The sequence below is a fragment of the Lemur catta genome, chromosome 1 (assembly GCF_020740605.2).
Source record: "Lemur catta isolate mLemCat1 chromosome 1, mLemCat1.pri, whole genome shotgun sequence".
Classification (NCBI taxonomy): Eukaryota; Metazoa; Chordata; class Mammalia; order Primates; family Lemuridae; genus Lemur; species Lemur catta.
Window position 1 is genome coordinate 260931372 of NC_059128.1, and position 19218 is coordinate 260950589.

Consider the following 19218-nt stretch of genomic DNA (forward strand, 5'->3'; position numbering starts at 1 on the left):
GTGATCTTGGGTAAGTTCCTTAACTTCTCTAAGCCTTAGTTTCTAAATACTTAAAGGGAAGTCTATACAAGTAACCAATTAATAGTTTTGCTTTGAGGATTCAATTAATTACTGTATGCAAAGTACTTAGAGCAGTACCTGGCACAAAAACATGAAATGAAGATAAATTATTTTGGTTGTTCTATAGAAAAACATAAGTCGTGGTATTCTTTATTGTTAAAGGGTATTTTAGGGGACTAATTAGTAATGGTAAATGTGTGATATGCATTGATGTGCTTTGCATCGATGGCCTGATGCAAATATCAGTAATTACTTCCAAAATGTGGCTAATGTTTCTGGGAAAGACATTCTAATCAATAGCTTCTATTTGTGGCAGGCTAAGTGTTTGGAAAAAAAAAAAAAAACCCAGTAGCTCAGTGTGTTGCTTCCAAATGCACTATTCACATTTTAAATTAGTGACAGTATTAAAAGAAATAAAAATATGATCCTAAATCTTAGTTGAATCTTTTCTTTCTCATTATAGATTTAAAATGGTTCATCAGCAAAGGAGAATATTAAGAGTATAGACACCTCTAACATTGGAGGGCAAGAGGGAAGAAGAGAAGGAAGGAGGAAGGAAAGGAAGGAAGGATGGAGGGACGGAGAAAGGGAATGAAAGAAAGGGAAAAAAGAGAGAGTGAGGAAGGGAGGGAGGAAAGAAAGAACGAAAAGCAGGAAAAGGAAGGAAGAAAGAAAGAGGCAATGGAAGAAATTTGAGTATTAACAGAGGAACTCAAGTTTCCAGTTCAATACATTTCCTTTGTATATTCTACAAATTAGATTGTCAAGTACTAAATGTCTCTCAGAAATTTAGGCTATTAGCCATTTACAACTTACTTTGAATTAATTTAATCAGATTATCAGATTAGAATTCTGTTTAGGGCCTGCCAAAATCAGCCACCCTGAAGAAATTGGAGTTTTGATTGAAAAGTGGAACTAACAGGAAGTTTGGATTGAAAGCACAGGGCCTTTGCTGAAGGAGGAGGTAATGCAAGGCGGGTGTCCGGTGAGTTGGGAGAGCCTGGGAGAGCCAGAGGGCAGCATGAGGGTACTTGTTGGCTGGGTGCTGATTAAGAGAATTTGCTAAGAGGTGGAACATTTCCCAAGACAAACAGCATGCTTTGCACTTTGACTAAAGTCCCTCGTGGTACTGCACATTTTTGATGTCTACTTTCATTACATTTAATCACAGTGATATTTATGAGATTAGAGGTACCACATTCTCTGAGAGGACAGTTGAAGGTTATGGGTTGATTTTTACATTTCTGTTCAGTTTTATATCACACTGGGTTTCCTTATAAAGCAAAAGTCATTACATTTTAGACCTTTGATCCAAAAGGCTAATGTAATAACCATGGGTTTTTTTTAGTAGACTTAAGATTTCAACCCTAAATCTTCATCAGCTTTTCATATATTATGATTCCCATAGGACCTGTGAAATGTAGACTAGACATATCAAGGGCTTCTTGTTCCCACTACTGAATATTTCAGACGTCTTCTGAAGGATATAAATTGAAATGTAATATGTTCCATGGTCTGGGGAATGCTGTGGTAAATGGTCTGGTCAGATGAAAATGGGAGTTTTTTGGCCATCAATGCCTTGTTTCTAAGAGAACCTACTCTTCATTTTAGTAAACATTATCAATATCTTCAATATTAGTTATGATGTTTTCTAGGCAAGAACTTTTCTTTTCAATTATATATTTGTATTTCATGTCTCTCCACTTGTCCTGGTGTTTTACTAAGAAAGTGTTAAGATATCTTGAGATCTCTTCTGACTCCAGTCACGCTTGAGAGAGTGGTTGGCTCTTAAATAGAGTAGGGGCAGAATAGAGGGAAAAGGCTGACTTTGTTTCTATGAATGGAGGTGGAGTGTCTATGAGCACTGGGGAGGTGTCTGTGCTGAGGATTTGGAGGTCATCAACCGATATGTAAGAGCCAATGAGATTTCCAAGCAAAGTGAGTACCATGAGAAAAGAAAAAAGTAGCTAGGAAAAAAAGAAGAGAATTTGAACAACTCTTACATTTAAAAGAACTGAGAAGAAGACTGGGGCAGTGGCTCATGCCTATAATCCTGGAACTCTGGGAGGCCAAGGTAGAAGGATTGCTTCAGGCCAGGAGTCTAAAACCAGCCTGAGCTAGAGGGAGAAGCAGCCTCTACAAAAAATGGAAATATATTATCCATGTGTGGTGGCATGTACCTATAGTCCCAGGCACGTAGGAGGCTGAGGCAGGAGAATTGCTTGAGCCTAGGAGTTTGAGGTTGCAGTGAGCTGTCATGATGCCATTTCACTGTAGCCCAGGTGACAGAGTGAGACTATGTCTCAAAAAAAAAAAAAAAAAAATTGAAAAGAAAACTAGATATATGAGATGAAAAAAAAAAAAAAACCAGGAAAACAATGTCATGGAAACCAATGGAGTGGTTTTATTACTTTAATACATATGTCTCAGGAATTTCTTTTTGGACATTACTTCTAGACTTGAGAAAATATTTGGGTAACATATCCATGAAGTTTAGATTAATCATTTTTTCTGATTAAAACATTTTTTCTAGTGTATATTTTAATTAATTTTTAATTATAGTACAGTTTTGTATATCTACAGAATTATTACAAAGAAAATACAAAGAGTTCCCATATACCTAACCCTAACCCCATACCCAGTTTCTCATTACACTAGTATGTTTGTGACAATTAATGACACACAATTGATTCATTATTACAAACTAAATCCTACACTTTATTAAAATTTCCTCAATTTTTCTCTAATGCCCTTTTAGAGATCCTTCCAGGATCCCATCCAGGATGCCATGTTCCATTAGGTGTCATGTTTCCTTAGGCTATTCTTGGTTGTGACAGTTTCTCAGACTTTCCCTGTTTCTAATGACTGACAATTTTGAGATTTACTGATTGGTTGTTCTGTAGAATATTCTTCAATTGGAATTTGTCTGATATTTGTCTCATACTTAGACTGGGATAATGCATTTTGGGAAGGAAGACCACAAAGATAAATGGCCATTCTCATCACATTATAGCAAAGGTGAATACCATCAAAATAACTTATCACCATTGATAGCTGTCTCGTAGAAGTGTTCATCAGATTTATCCATTGTAAAGTTAATCATTCTCTTTCTCTCTCTCTCTTTCAATATTGTTTTCTTTAGGAAGTTACTATGTTCAGTCCACATTTAAGAAGTAAAAATATGCTCTACCTCCTTAAGAATGGAATATATATACATATATACATATATATATGTATATATATTCCATTACAAAATAACAAATATATGTTATTTTGAATTCTTCTGCATGGAATATTTGTTATTCCCTACATGTTATTTATTTATCTAATAACTGGATCTCTTTCAGTTGTCACCCATATACCTTTGATAGATCCCACTGTTGTTTATTTTAATTTTATTTTTAGCACTTACTTTTCAGCCCTGTGCTTCAGGCCAATCTTGTATATTTCTTGTCACATTCCAGAATCAACTATTTCTCCAAGGAGCCCTAGTTAATTTTATTGGAAAATGGTATTAAAAACCAAAATCTGGGTGCTAGGTATGCTCATTTCTACTGTGGTGTCATTCATCTAGACCCTCTCAGCTGACAGAGCAAGAACACATTTATTTAGATCTTCTTTAATTTTTTATAAGTGTTTTATAGTTATCTATATATACCTGCTGTACATATTCTATTATATTTATACCTAAGTATATAATTTTGGGCTAGTATTATAAGTGATTTGGGGGGTACTTTTCTTTTCTCTGCCCTCTAGTTTAATAGTTTTTTATTTCAAAGTATTACGGGAGTACAAATATTTTGGTTACATGGATCACTTTTAAAATGCTTGAGTTATGGTTATAAATATGCCCATCACCCAGATAGTGTTCATAGTACCTGTTAGGTAGGTTTTCACCCATCTCCTCCTCCCCCACTGCTTGATATCTTTTAAGTCTTACTTCCCTCTATGCATGTGTGTGCTCATCAGTTAGTTCCAATTTAATAGTGAGTACATGTGGTGTTCGTTTTTCCATTATTTAGATATTTCACTTAGGATAATGGTCTCCAGTTCCATCCAAATTGTTGCAAAAGTCAGCCTTCTTCATGGTTGAATAGTATTCCATGGGTATACGTATATCACTTTTGTTCATACACTCAAGAATTGATAGGCACTTGGGTTGATTCCACATCTTTGTAATTGTGAATTGTGCTGCAATAAACATTCCAGTGCAGGTATTTTTTTGATCAGATGACTTCTTTTCCTTTGGGTAAATATGCAGTATTGGGATTTCTGGATCACATGGTAGGTCAACTTTTAGTTCTTTGAGGTATCTCTATACTTTTTTCCATAGAGTTTGTACTAATTTGCAGTCCCACCAACATTATAGAAGTGTTCCTTTCTCTCTGCACCCATGCCAGCATCTGTTATTTTTGACTTTTAATAAAAGCCATTCTAGCAGGGGTAAGGTGATAACTCACTGTAGTTTTAATTTGCATTTCCCTGATAATTAGTGACGTTGAGCATTTTTTCATATGTTTCTTGGCCATTTGTCTATCTTCTTTTGAGAAGCTTCTGCTCATGTCTTTTGCTCACTTTTTAATGGTTTTTATTTATTTATTTATTTTTGCTGATTTGCCTAAGTTCTTTCTAGATTCTGGTTGTTAACACTTTATTGGATGTATAGCTTGCAAATATTTTCTCCCATTCTGTTGGTTGCCTATTTGATCTGTTGATTATTTCCTTGCCTGTGTGGAAACTTTTTAATTTAATCAAGTCCTATTTTTTATTTTTGTTGTTGCTGTGATTGCCTTTGGGGTCTTCTTCATAAATTCTTCATCTAGGCCAAGATCTAAAAGAGTTTTTCCAATGTTTTCTTCTAGAATTCTTATGCTTTCATGCCTTACATTTAAGTAATTTATCCATATTGAAATAATTTTTGTGACTGGTGAGAGATATGGATCTTGTTTCATTCTTCCTCATGTTGCTATCCAATTTTCCCAGCACCATTTATTAAATAGGGATTCTTTTCCTCAATGTATATTGTTGTCTGCTTTGTTAAAGATCAGTTGGCTATATGTGGATGTCCTATATCTGAGTTTTCTGTTCTGTTCCATTGGTCTATGTCTCTATTTTTGGCTTCTCTAGCCTTGTAGTATAGTTTGAGGTCTGATCAGTGTGATGCCTCCAGATTTGTTCCTTTTGCTTAAAATTACTTTGCCACTTGCTTTGGACAAGTGGCACCTGTGTTACATTTTCCTTCATTTTAAACACAATGTTATATACCTTTTATATAAATTTGGACTCTTTTTGGGCTCCAACAAAGTGTAGAATTATTGTTTCTAGATCTGTGAAATATGACATTGGTATTTTGATGGAGATTGGATTGAATCTGTATATCACTGTGGGTAATATGGACATTTTAACAATGTTGCTTCTACCAATCCATGAACACAGCATGTTTTTCTATTTGCTTGTATCCTCTGCAATTTCTTTTCTCAGTGTTTTATAGTTCCCTTTGTGGAGATATTTTTCCTCCTTGGTTAAGTACATTTCTAGGTATTTTATTTTCTTTGGAGCTGTTGTGAATGGCATTAAGTCTTTGATTTGACTCTGAGCTTGACTGTTATTGGTATATAGGATTACTACTGATTTGTGTCCATTGGTTTTGTACCCTGAAACTTTGCTGAATTTGTTTATCAATTCAGGAGTCTCTTGTTAGAATCTTTGGGGTTTTATAGAACATATGGTCAGTAAGTTGATACCACAGAGTTACAAAGTACCATCTATGAATACTATGAAAATCTCTATGCACATAAACTCAAAAATGTAGAGGAAATTGACAAATTTCAGGAATCACACAACCTCCCAAGACTCAATCAGAATGAAATAGAATTCCTGAACAGACCAACAACGAGCAATGACATTGAAGCAGCAATAAAAAGAAAAAAAAAAAACCCACAAAACTTCCAACCAAAAAAAAGCCCTGGACCAGATGGATTCACAGCAAATTCTATCAGATCTACAAAAAAAAGTTTGTACCCATTTGGTAGAAATTATTCTATAACATCAAAAAGGAGGAATCCTTAACTCATTGTACAGAGTCAGTATCATCTTGATACCAAAGCCAGAAAAGGACATCACAAAAAAAGAAAATTACAGACTGATATCTCTTATGAATATAGATGCAAAAATCCTTACTAAAATACTAGCAAACTGAATTCAACAGCACATCAAAAACATAATCCATCATGACCAAGTAGACTTCATCCCAGGGATGCCAGAATAGTTCAGCTTACATAAATTGATAAATGTGATTCACTACACAAACAGAAGCAAAAGCAAAGATCATATGATCATCCAAATAGATGCAGAAAAAGCATTCTACAAAATTCAGCACTGCTTCATGATAAAAACCCTCAACAAACTAGGGCTAGAAGAAACATATCTCAGAATTATAAAAGCCATATATGACAAACTCACAGTCAACATCTTACTGAATAGGGAAAAGCTGAAAATATTTCCCCTAAGAATTGGAGCAAGACAAGGATGCCCATTGTCACCACTTTTATTCAACATAGTGCTGGAAGTCCTAGCCAGAGCAATCAGGCAAGAAAAGAAATTAAGGATATCCAAACCGGGATATCCAAATAGGTCAATTATTGCTTTTTGCTGATGATATAAATGATATTTTTAAAATTTCAAATTCCAAGTGTTTATTGCTGGTAAAGAGGAAAGCAGTTGACTTTTGTGTATTAATCTCGGGTCCTGAAAGCTTGCTATAGCTGCTTTATTTTTTGGAAATTCTTTGGGATTTTCTATATAGGCAATCATATCATCTGTGACTAGAGAGATGGCTTTATGTGTTCTTTTCTAATATTTGAGTTTTATTTCCTTTTCATATCTCATTGCTTCAGCTAGGGCTGCCTGTATGGTGTTGAATAGGAGTAGTGACAGGGAATGTCCTTGTCTTACCTCTATTCTAGGGGGAAAGTAACTAGTTTCTCACCATTAGGTATGATATTAGTAGTAGGGTTTTTGTAAATGTTGTTCATCAATTCAAAGAAGTTCTCTATTATTTCTATTAACAGTTTGCTAAGAGTTTTTATCATGACTAAGTATTGGATTTTGTCAAATGCTGTGTCTTCTGTGTCAATTGATACATGCTTTTTCTTCTTTAATCTATTGATATGGTTCGTTGATTGATTTTCAAATGTTGATCCACGTTTACATGAATGAATTAAATGCCATTTGGTCACAGTGTATAATTCTTTTTATACATTGTTGCATTTAACTTGCTAATGTTTTATTGAGGATTTTTGTGTCCATTTTCGTAAGAGATATTGGAGTGTAAATTTCCTTTTTTGCAGTATCTGTATCCATGTTGCCATTATAGTAATGCTGGCCTCATTGAATGAGTTAGAAAGTATTGCTCTGCTTTTATTTTTTGGAGGGGATGGTGGAAATTGATATGACTTCTTTCTTAAATATTTGGTAGAACTCACCTCTGGAATCATTTGGTTCTAGTGATTTCTTTGGGGGAAGATTATTCATTTTTAATTCAATTTATTTATAGATACATGACTATTCATGTTATTTATTTCTCCTTTGTTTGTTTAGATTGATCCTAATTCTTATGAAACTATAAAATATATTTGATAAAATTGAAAAGTGCCTCCAGACACTTCCTCAAAAAGCAGATATATAGATTTAGAAAATGGAGTGAAGCCAAGAATAGTTAAAAAAATCCTCTTATACTGAGAATGTGAAGTCATTTTTGAAATTTTAATCAGGGTAACAGGAATAGGTATCTTCTTTTTATTACTTCAATGTATTGCATTTTTGTGGGTTTATTTGTATGTGTCTTTGTGCATGTCCATTAGCTATTCCAGGTGAGAAGTAAAAAAAAAATTTCTTTTGATTTTGAGAATTGTATGTTGTATTCTGTTTTATTTTAATTATTTGCATATGATCTGTGTGGAAAATATTTATTTAATCATTTAAGAGTAGTTCTCTTATTATAATTTGAGCTGTTTCATGGTCACATTCAACTTACATTTAACATTTATTTGAAATTGTTCCTCAATGTTTCATGGATATTCTCATTAAGAAACAGGTTTTCAAAGTACTGTATTATAAGTAGTATATGTTACTTAAAGTGAAACCTTTGCAGTGTAGTTTGCAATTTACTTTGCAATAAAAATGGGGTTCTGTGCACAAAGATTATGCATTGGATTTTATTTTAAAATGTTACAATTTTAAGAGATATATGGTTTTTTTGGTCTCAACCTAGCATGGAAAATAATGAGGAAACTGCCAAAAAGATAAAAGAATCTAACAATCATAATTTCACACAAGCAATGATGTAGTTAAGCATTTTAAGACAATGTCATCATGTAGCTGTAGCATGACAAAAAATAGGATATTTTTCATAATAGTGCCTGTCACAGTAATGTGTTTATTATAAGTAGTTGAATAAGTGATAATTACCAATATTGTAATAACATTCTATCACATTTACAAAATCACTGGACATTACTACCTCAGCATTCTGAAGTGTTCAACAAACACAGCACCATTCTCTTCAAAACTGGTTGTTTTGCTTGCAATTTGCTTTCTAGACTATCAGCAACATGGTATCAGAGGCTTTGTTTTTTATACCACACAACACAGTCCAGTGCCCCATACAAGGTCAGCATTAAATAGAATTTTTGAGAGGACAGGTAAATCAAAGGATGAATGAATGAGTGCTCACATCCAAGTGGCATCTGGTAGGAATTGTTGCTAGGTAAAACAATATCTTGTTGCAGTGATAAATTCAATCACCTTTTCCTTACCTCTTCTGGGCAGGTGTATTAGTTTGCTGTTGGCTTTTTATCTTCTTTCTCACTCTCCTAACTTTACATGGAAATCTCATTGACTCTTACAAAAAAAGCAACTATCTAATCATATTCACAGGATCTACCCAACTTCTTAGGGAAGTATTTTACAAGTGTATACCAGGGAGCAGGCACTTTGGAGCCATCTTAGAATCCTGGCCACCACAAGCAGCAAAATATTTCTACTACAGTATATTTACTATCACTACCTTGCTACTTCCAACTTCATGTAAGTGAAATGTTCATTACTTAATTATTTGGGCTATAAGATTTTTTTTGTGCGGGAGGCTCATATTCTGATTAACTCTCTGACTTGTTTTATCTTTGATTAGCTTTGGTCTTAACTTCATTTACGTTTACTCACAATTTCTTTTCCTTCATCCTTTAGGGCCTCTTCCCTTTGCACAGGTTTTTGGAACTCTATGCTTATAAAGACTAGCCTTTTTTGTTTCCAATTCTTGATATGAAATTTTTATCTAGCACCAGCCCTTGATTGTGAGTTGTCCATGCATCAGAACTGTCTTACAAAGTCAAAAGTTTCATCTACCATTTTTGATCATCCTAAAGGAAAAGTTAGGTACCTGCTTGTCTCACAACTATTTTCGGTCTGTACATATTAATTGTTCACATACTATTTTATTATTTACCAGATGAGTTAGGTACCGTATTCCTGTTCAAAATATAAAAATGAAAAATGTCATGGACAAGTGGCACCTGTGTTATATTTTCCTTGATTTTAAACACAATGTTATATACCTTTTATATAAAACTCTGGCATACACATAGTTTTTCCTCTTTTTTGGAAAATGTGAATAAAGTACACTTCCTGCATAAATTGCGTGCTCTCTTGGACAAAATCAAACATTTAAATATAGAAACACTTGAGTACAGAAATGAATTGCATTCCAATAGTAGGTAGGACAATTTCTCACTTCTTTTTGCTTAGACGTATTAATTTGTTACAAATAACAAATGACCCAGACTAGTTGGCTTAAACAATGGAAATTTATTTTTTCACAGTCCTGGAGGCTAGCAGTCCAAGATTAAGGTGTTGGCTGGGTTGGTTTCTTCTGATCACCTTTCCTTGCTTTGCAGATAGTAGCCATCTTCTCCCTGTCTCTTCCCTCTGTGTCCTAATCTCTTCTCATAAGGATGCCAGTCATATTGGATTAGGGTCCACTCTCATTTAATTTATTAATAAACTCTTTAAAGACACTATCTCCAGATACAGTTACATTTCAAGGAGTTAGAATTTTAACATCTGAATTTTAGGAAGACACAATTCAACCCATAATACTCATAATGTGAACTAGCTGCTATTACGTATTAGAAGTCTTAGGACAAGACAAGAAAGCAGTGTAAGACAAGTAATTACTGAGATCAACAAGTTACTACTGTAAGACTGTCATTCTATAGCTGCTGCAGAGATAAATGTAGCAATGTGATAGTGGTGATTATTCCATAGATTGTAATAGACCATTTGGAGAAGCATGTTGAATATTTTCTTGGGTTTGAAGAGAAGGGCACCAAAAACCCATTTTCCAGCATTTTATTTGATTCCATAAGAATTCTTAGCATCAAACTATATACCACTACATATGAAGCCAGATCCAATAGGAATCTTTTGAGTTTAAAGATGTAACACTTTCAGAATAAGGACTGTAACTCATTTACTGTGCAATATTATCATGACATGCATTTTAATCAGTTAGGACTTTCAGTTTATGTGCACCCATAAAGCCTAATAGTTCAAACCATCTTTGCCACTTCCTATCTGAGGAAATAACATTTTATTGTAAAATTATAATTTTTTAAAATTTAGATTCCCAGTTCTAAGATAAAAAAAAAAATACATGTTATTTGGGGAAAAATAGAAACAAAGTAAACTCTGCCTAAAGCCTAAGAAACAACTTTCTGAAAAAAATTTGTGGGCACACCTTCAGTGTATTTCACAAACATTTCACTTTTTTTTCCTTCTTCTGACTGCAGTGGGAACCATCACAGCCAGATCAAAATTAGTTATGTTAAAAAACAAAAATTCTTTCTGGTTATTTTCCCTTCTTGAAGAGACATCCTTTTGTCTGACACAACAACAAACACCCATATCTCTAAATAAAAAGATGTTAGCTACTCTCACCATTGCTGTCCAGTAAGTAGGGATTTTGTCATGAGTAAAAGTAACTCTGTTATAGTCCATGTTATTACATTCTTCTGACAGTCTTTCTCTCTTCTACATGTTAAATGACTAACTGACTTATTTTCTCCATGTACTTCAAGTTTGGCTACTATCTGGCACTCATTAGATCTCAATTACTGGATCTTGTCTTTCTACTACAATGAGATAATTTTAATTATTACTTAAATTTTACTTATCCTAACTTCTATTTTCTTTTTTACTTTAGACTAACAATGGGAAAAATTTAATGTTTTACACTTCAGAATGTGATTTGTACACATAGCCTAATACCTAAATATGCTTAGAAATTTAGAAAAGGTAAATTGGGTCACTTGGTACCTTTTCATATAAGGAAAACAAACTTCTTGTGTGCTTACGTGTTGCTTCTGGAGGAACTTTCCAGAGCATTGAGGAGTCAGTACTAACTCCTAGAATGATGTGAGTCTGTCCGGTTCTGTGATGCCAACTTTCCATCTTGCTGTAGTTGAAGAGGTTTGGGTTGGGGTGAATGTGTATCATCTCTGTCCTTAGAGGTGTGGTGTAGGGACCTTGTTCTTGCTACACACAAGGGCTATTTTAGTGTTAATTTTGACATATCAGAAGTGTTTATGTTAGAATTTCAAAGAAATGTAGAAATGTTTGTTACCTTCAAATCCCCAAACTCTTCCATGGTATAAAATATCATTCTTCTTTTAAAAGATCATAAAATTACTCCAAATGACCAGCTCCAAATGCTGAACAGCACACAGTGCCTATCTGCCACGAGGAATAGGGTTAAAATTTGCTCTCCAATGACAAATCCCAACCCGGAACAGATTTCAACCAGGCAGCTAGCAAAGCTCGCGGGTGAACTGCACAGGCCATGGTGGGTGCAGAGCTCAGAGCCGGAAAGCAAACAGCTGCTGTAGCCTGATTTGAGTTAAAATAGTGTGAGTGTTTAGTCTGGCGCACGGCTTCAGGGGAGATTGGCAGCTGGGTCAAACAAAGTCCTTCCATTGGCTCCCTTCCCAGGCAGCTTCTGCTAGTATTTAGGTACTAGTGCAGTGTAGGGCCCTTTTCTCAGGCAAAAACCTAACATCTGACCGCACCCTCTTTGCTATTTCAAGAAAAAAAAAAAAAAAGCTTTTTTTTTTTTTCCTTCTTTCGTTAAGATAAATTCTCTAAAAGACAACCTTTCCCACTAATTGTGTATTAGCAAGGTATTTTATCTTGAGAGCTGACGCACTGGCTCTCAACATGGTGTGGGTAGTAGCTTGTTACAGTGCTGGATTCGTAAAAGGGCCTTTATGGTTTGTGAAAGAATATCTGTGTGCTTAGGCAGGAAACTTTTTGATCTGCAGAAAAAGCCAGAAGACATCTAGGTAAGGCTACGTATCGAATCTACTTTTTGGGGGGAAAGTTGGGCAGTGAAACTAGTGAATCGCAATCGATGTGAGTTTAGAGGCTGCATGTTCCCTTTTGTAGAAGTTTAAAACATACTGACTATTGTTTGCTTATTTTTTGTTTGTTTGTTTAAATCTTAAAGGAATACTGTAGTCTGCATTTTTACGATTTGGTTTTCTGCTATTGAACCGATTACAGTGGATATAGAGTTTTATTATATAGTGAAATCTTTGTAAACTGGCACAGAAAGAAAGTGTTATTTAGAAGGGAAATTGACAAGTTTTAAAGAGTAATTGTACAATCATTTGAGGACAGAGGAACACTGCATTAGACTAATAAGGGTTTAATTACCAAAAAAAGTTTAATGTTGCTTTGGAAGGAATATTAAGTAAGTTGTCTTTGTCTCTTACTTTTTAATTTTAGTCGCTGATTTAGCCTGTTGGGTCACATTTTTTGTTAGTGCTGAAGGCTGCCATGAATCCGTAATGAGGCCCCTTTGCACATGATTTTGGCACTTGGCCAAAATCAACTTCCCAGCGGCAAGCTTTCTATAAAGAACCTGGAGCAATTTCTTTCTTTTTTTTTCTTTTCTTTTCTTTTCTTCTTCTTCTTTTTTTTTTGATTAGAAATCATGCCTGAAAGCTGCCACAACTAGTTGTATAGGCATGTCAAAATGACTTTATACAGTAAATATGAAACAAGCATTTAAATTTTTTTCTCATATTGTTGCTTTTACCATTATGAATTCCTCGCTTGTTGCACCTAAAATACGTTAGAATAAGAAAAATCTTAAAGAAGATTTACCGAGTTTTTGTTTTTCTCAGCAGACCAGAGTAGGGGTGATCATCTAATTGAGAAGTATACAGTACGAAAAGGTTTTTCAAAACAATACAGGATAAATAACAGATGAATTCTTAAAACTGTTAATCTCTGTAAGTAATACTCAGTGAACAGTAAGTAATGAAGTTTTCTAGAAGTTTCCTTGTGCGCACAATTAAGCTTAACATTTTTAAAATGTGGTTTTTGTGTATGTTAAAATGTCATGGTGTATAGGATTTTAAAAAACGTTAACATTTGTTATTAGTAACACCTTGATATTATTTCTAACAAATGTTTTAATGGAAATGTTACATGGCTGAATAATTTGAAATAACTGCATTTAATTGCTGTATTGCAATAAAAAGATGATTTTTAATGACAGAAATTCTGAAGGCACATACACCCAATTTTTGAAACTGTTATTAATTTTGATATTACTATAACTGAATTTTGTCATGTCAGCCGATAACATTATTTTATACTCTAGTGTTTTAAGAGTTAAATTCACAAGTTGCAATGAAATACTATAGTAATAAGATATTAACAACCTCGTATTTTTATATAGCCATTTTAGCAATATTTTTATGCATTAAAAATAGGTACACTACAGAGTAATTAAAAACAGAAAAGTGGAATCTCGGTTGCTCTATTTTTGTTTGTTTTTTTAAAGAAATTCTATTATCTGTATCCTAAATACTACTGTGCTTTAAATGTTAATCCACGGTAATCTAGAGTACAGCTTTATTTTTAAATATAATCATATTTCTTTTTAAAATATCCTTTAAGAGAAACCTAATTTAGAGCTGTCTTAATAGGTATGTCTATCATAACTATCACTATGTTTATCTTCCCTTTCCATAGGGTAAAATGTTGCTAATTTGGGTAGTAAAAAAGAGTGAAAATTAACTTTAGATAAAGTTTAGGATTAGAAAATGCATCTTGATTCCTTTCAGATCCACTTAATTTATATACATATAATATATATATATATCTGTTTGCTTTGGACTGAATTAGTATACTGCATATACCTTGCTATTAGTTGAATTGAGGCATGGAGTATTTGAAATTTTCATATCAGTCAACATTAAAATACATAGAAGTTATAAATTCTATAAGTTACTAATAGAAATTTATCTGGATTTTTTTGTATGTGAGTTTACAGTTGATTTCTCATTTAACGTAATCTTTGTTATTTTATAAAAAAGAAGTTAATATAGGTAGATATTTCAGCATTTGGATAAAAATGAAACATTTTATCATTTACTGTCATCAAACAGGTGCAGAAAAAATAAGATGGTTTTTCTTGTTCAGCGTGATTCTTGCTTGAAGTAATTTTTGAATTTTATTTTTACTTTAGCTCTCATATACACATCTTCTGTTTTTATTTATTATTTTGAATCAATTATTTTACTTAGCATTTGACATTGGCAGAATATTTCTCTAAAATTTACGGAGAAATGTTTTAATTGAAAATTATAGGGGTTTTGTTGTTGTTAATTAGGGGTCATTGCAAAGTGAATGTCATTAAATATAGAACTTTTAGAGTACACAGATATGTCAGTTTGTGAGTTCAGAAGAAACTTCATTGTACACATGATTACGGACAGATATTTTTGAATTGAGGTAGATGCAAGTAAGTATTGAGAGCAATTCATATTATGTTCTTTCCTGAAATAGCTAGGAAATTTACTTTCCTTTGCTATGGCAATGAATTGTAATTGAATACTTCCATAATGTAGGCTTTTTGGTAGTATTATTAGCTAATTTTCCTTGGGACCATAAATGCAAAACACTGATTACATTTCTTCATCGAGTTAACATTTTAAGAACAATATACAGAAATGCAACTACTTTTAAAAAGAAAAATATTTCAATGTTTTTGTTGAATTTGTTCTATCTGTAAAGAGTAGCTTGAATAATTTGTTTCATTAATTTTTCCCATAGTTTTTGGAAATGTTAAAATCTATTCCATTTTACAATGTGGAAACTTCTTCACTCTTCAGAAAAAGTGAAATTCATTTGTAGGGGTAAATTCTAATTAAGGACCTTTACCATATTAAGTGAGACAGAGCTTTTGTTTATTCATTTCAATTATGCAACAGGCACATAAAATATTTTCTTCCCCCTAGTTAAAAGAGACATTAAATAATTAAGCATCAACTTTTATTCTGTGGTGAAAGTAAAGCATTAATACTGCAGTATTTCATCCACAATTTTTAAAATGTGAGAAATATTTACAATAGGGCATTTTAGGAGAGCATTTCATCATTTAGATGAAGTGCTTTGTTCTGAGAGGTCTAAAATTCAGCAATGAGATAAATGCACAGCTACATTAGGTTGAACGTAATTATTGAATTTTGGCACAACTTCAGTGACGTTGGCCATAAAAGATTAGTATAGGCAGCATGATCTTGGATTTGCAGTAACAAAAGTAGACAAGACAAGCAGGTGAAGACACTAACCTTTGTTGTTTTGAAGAAAGCATGTGCTAAAATAAAAGATGATACTTTTCATGTAAACTGCTGATAATATTTTGACATTTCATTAATACAATAAATCTGAAATATTAAAAAATTATAATTTATAGTACATTGTAAGACTCTTCACGTAGAATTAACTGTAGTATTTTACTTTTTTATTAGATGAACAACTGTCATATTTCTAGTCAACATATAACTATAGCTTATATAACTGAATAATTTTTTAAATATTGCACTTTGAGTTAAATATAAGTAGTATTGAATAAAAAACGTTCTCTGATTTTTAATTTTAAAATAAAATAAGGATTGATTTGCACTTGTTGCAATTTTTTACTTTATATCAGTTTAATTTTTTAAATTATGATAAAGCAAACATTTCTATTCGATATCATTTTTAAACATGGCAGGGTTCATTTTACAAGTAATCTGGCCTATTATATATTCAAGCGATTATGATTTATGTCTAGCTGGACATCCTTTTCTCAAAGTCAAGACCAATAGATCAGCAAAGGGACCTGTTTTTTGATGTTCAAAATTTTTTCTTAAAAAACTATAAGAATTTTTTTAGTTTTTTCCTGTTTATGTATTCAGGTGTGTTTGTTGACCTGTGTTTCTGCCTATGTCCTGAGACATCTGTCTTGTAAGCGTGAGATTGGAAAGTCTGATAGCAGGCTCTAAGTTTATTCTTATTCCATAGTACTCTGTTTAAACAAAATATTTGAATTTCTTACTGAGAGTTATACAAATCGGTATAAAAGATCACATCATATCTGATGATTTGGATCATTTAAAGCACTGAATATTCAGCATACATTAGTATATTTGTGGAGTAATTCTAAATCTTTGATTTTTATTGGTATTAAAAATTTACTAAATTTATGGAAAATCTAGAACGCTATCATTTGCTTAAAAAAACTGATATCTACTAAATTTATAATTGTCTTCGTTTTGCTGTTATTGAAACATTACATAACATCTCTCAAAATACCATGAGACCAAGCTGTCGGGGCCTTACTTAACATTTCTTCCACTAACAAGAGGTCAGCATCTGTAGGGGAAATATCTGAAAATATTTCAAAAAATGTTCTTTCCTGTAACTCTAAACTACATTACTATTTGCAGAGATTTTGAAAGGTGTGATTGTCTTATTTGAATGTTTATATAAATGGGAGGAATATATTCACTTTCTGTAGACTTCGGTTTAAAAACTAAAATAGAAAATAAGATTGAGATTAATGACATGGTGTGTTTTTATAGTGACTAATTACTACTTGCTAGTCATACATAAACAAAAAACTGGAAAGGTAGACAGTGGGCTGTGAGAGCAGCTTTCATTCATCCTTCACTTAAGAACTGTTGAGAAAGTGGGGTGACAAAAAAGATGGTGGTGGTCCAGTCTGTAGGATCTATGATGTTTTAGGCTCATGCAGTCATTTCCCATATTAAAATCCCTGTCTTGCTTCCGAGTCTTATATCACTAATCCCAGATATTTTTACAGAGAGAAAGGGGTTGCAGCAAACACATTCTGGTTCATTGGAGGGTCAGTGATGGGGGTTTCTTTGGCAGAAGTAGGGTTCTTCTATGGATAATGATTTTTTTTTAAACAAAACTCCCACTTTGGGTTGGTCAGCTCATTCAATTGCATGAATCAGCATATTAACCAAGCTAACTCAGCCTTAGCAATAATCATTAGTTTTTCATTTTGCCCTAAACCTGGGCATTTACCTGAAGAATATGACGATTGTGCATGGAAGGTCAAGTTGCTAAAAATAGTAGAACATGCATATTCTACTTTTGAGTTACTAAACTGTATTTTGTGCTCAAAATAGCATATATCAACACACATTTTTATGTCCAAAATATTTAAACAGTGATAGAAGCAGTTGATCTGAAATTTGTCTCGTGGGATTGGCTTTATTCCAATTCTACTTGAGATTTCATCAACAAATTGCTTTTCAAAATCATTACTTTTAAAATTTTCTATTACATTCCTCATGGAGTATAGTGATCTAGAAGTGAATTTTCTGCAAATATAGCAATTTTTGGAAAATTGTATGTATATTACCATTGCCTTTTCTGTGGGATTCTAACCTGATCACATGTTCTTTCTTCTCCATTCCTGGAGTCCGTTCATAAATATTTCCTAGAGAGATTTTTTTTTTTTTTTGGTCCAAAGCCAATTTTTTATTTTATTGTATTGTATTTTAGAGACAAGGTCTCACTACATTGCTTGGGCTGGTGTGCGATGGCTGTTCATGTGTGCAATCATAGAGCACTGCAGCCTTGAACTCCTGGGCTCAACAATCCTCTTGCTTCAATAAGCAGTTTTAGATACATTCAGGTAGGTGATATTCGAAAAGGTTTGTAGACAGAAAATTCCTACTGAAGTGTGATTTAGCTATCTTTAAAACACCTTCAGTTGTCAGGGAAATAATCAACGATAAAATAGAAACAAAGAGTGATTTGTAATTTTGGCAGGTGAAACAAATAATCAGTTCAGAATATTTACAGTATTATAACATTTTTTGTGACATATTTTTGTGCCCACATATTTAATTTGGAAACTGGTATTTGTTACTAAAAGGCAGTAATCAATTTTGGTCATCAGTAGTTCAAAATGCCTAATCCAAGACCAAGGGCTGATTTATTGAATAAATAGGTCTTTGATAAAATGTAAGCTATTAGGCCATCTCATATCTGGAGTTTGTTTTAATTTTCAATGCCAAAATAATTTAATATGAATGTAATTATATTTGCATGTTTTCAACTTTCAGAATTAGCCGTGTGCATGAAAATTGTCCTCTCCTCTTAGATAAGTGAATAACTTATGAGTAAATATCTTACAATTTCCATTTTCCATCTTAAAGCCTACTTCAAGATGAAATTACAATTGTTAAATCACATAAAAGTCTATATTAATAGTGAAATTAGATTATGTTGCCCAAAATGAAATTATATAGAGAGCACAGGTGTTTTCTAGCATTTGTGTGGTCAGAGATGCAAATAGCATTGCAGGTAGAGCTGCTGCTTCTCACTTGAGAAAAGTGCAATTAAAAGTAATTTCCAGATGTTCAAATGCACAGCTGCTTTCTTCTAAACTAAAATTTGCAGAAATTAGCTAAATTATAATAAGTTTAAAAGTCACTACATTTTAATGGTTTTTAAATTGGATTGGAAGCATCATTACTAGGTTTACTAGCTGAAGGGAATTAATGCTTATGAGTACCTGGAACAATTTCCATTTAGGTGGCAGCAGAACCATTAAGATACTGGAAATTACAACCAGACCAAAACCTATAGCTGGTTTGTAAAAATTGATTATTATGTGTGCAGATACACTCTAGGCCTTATGCCATTTGTGTTATATACTCCCTGATAACATACAAAATGATTCAGGTATAGGTGGAAAAAGTATGTGTGTGCGTACGTGTACGTGCATGC

General features: G+C 33.1%; 1 long non-coding RNA gene across 4 annotated transcripts in view; it reads left to right on the forward strand.

The window, feature by feature from the left end:
* Positions 1-11921: 11921 nt before the first annotated feature.
* LOC123630648 overlaps positions 11922-19218 on the forward strand; it is a 274507-nt gene continuing 267210 nt past the window's right edge. The window contains exon 1 of one of the 4 annotated variants that reach the window (XR_006732729.1): positions 11922-11959. This is a non-coding gene — a long non-coding RNA (uncharacterized LOC123630648). Of the gene's footprint in view, positions 12456-13348; positions 13410-19218 lie in introns of those variants that run through there. The other 3 variants (XR_006732730.1, XR_006732727.1, XR_006732728.1) reach the window with 3 other exon arrangements.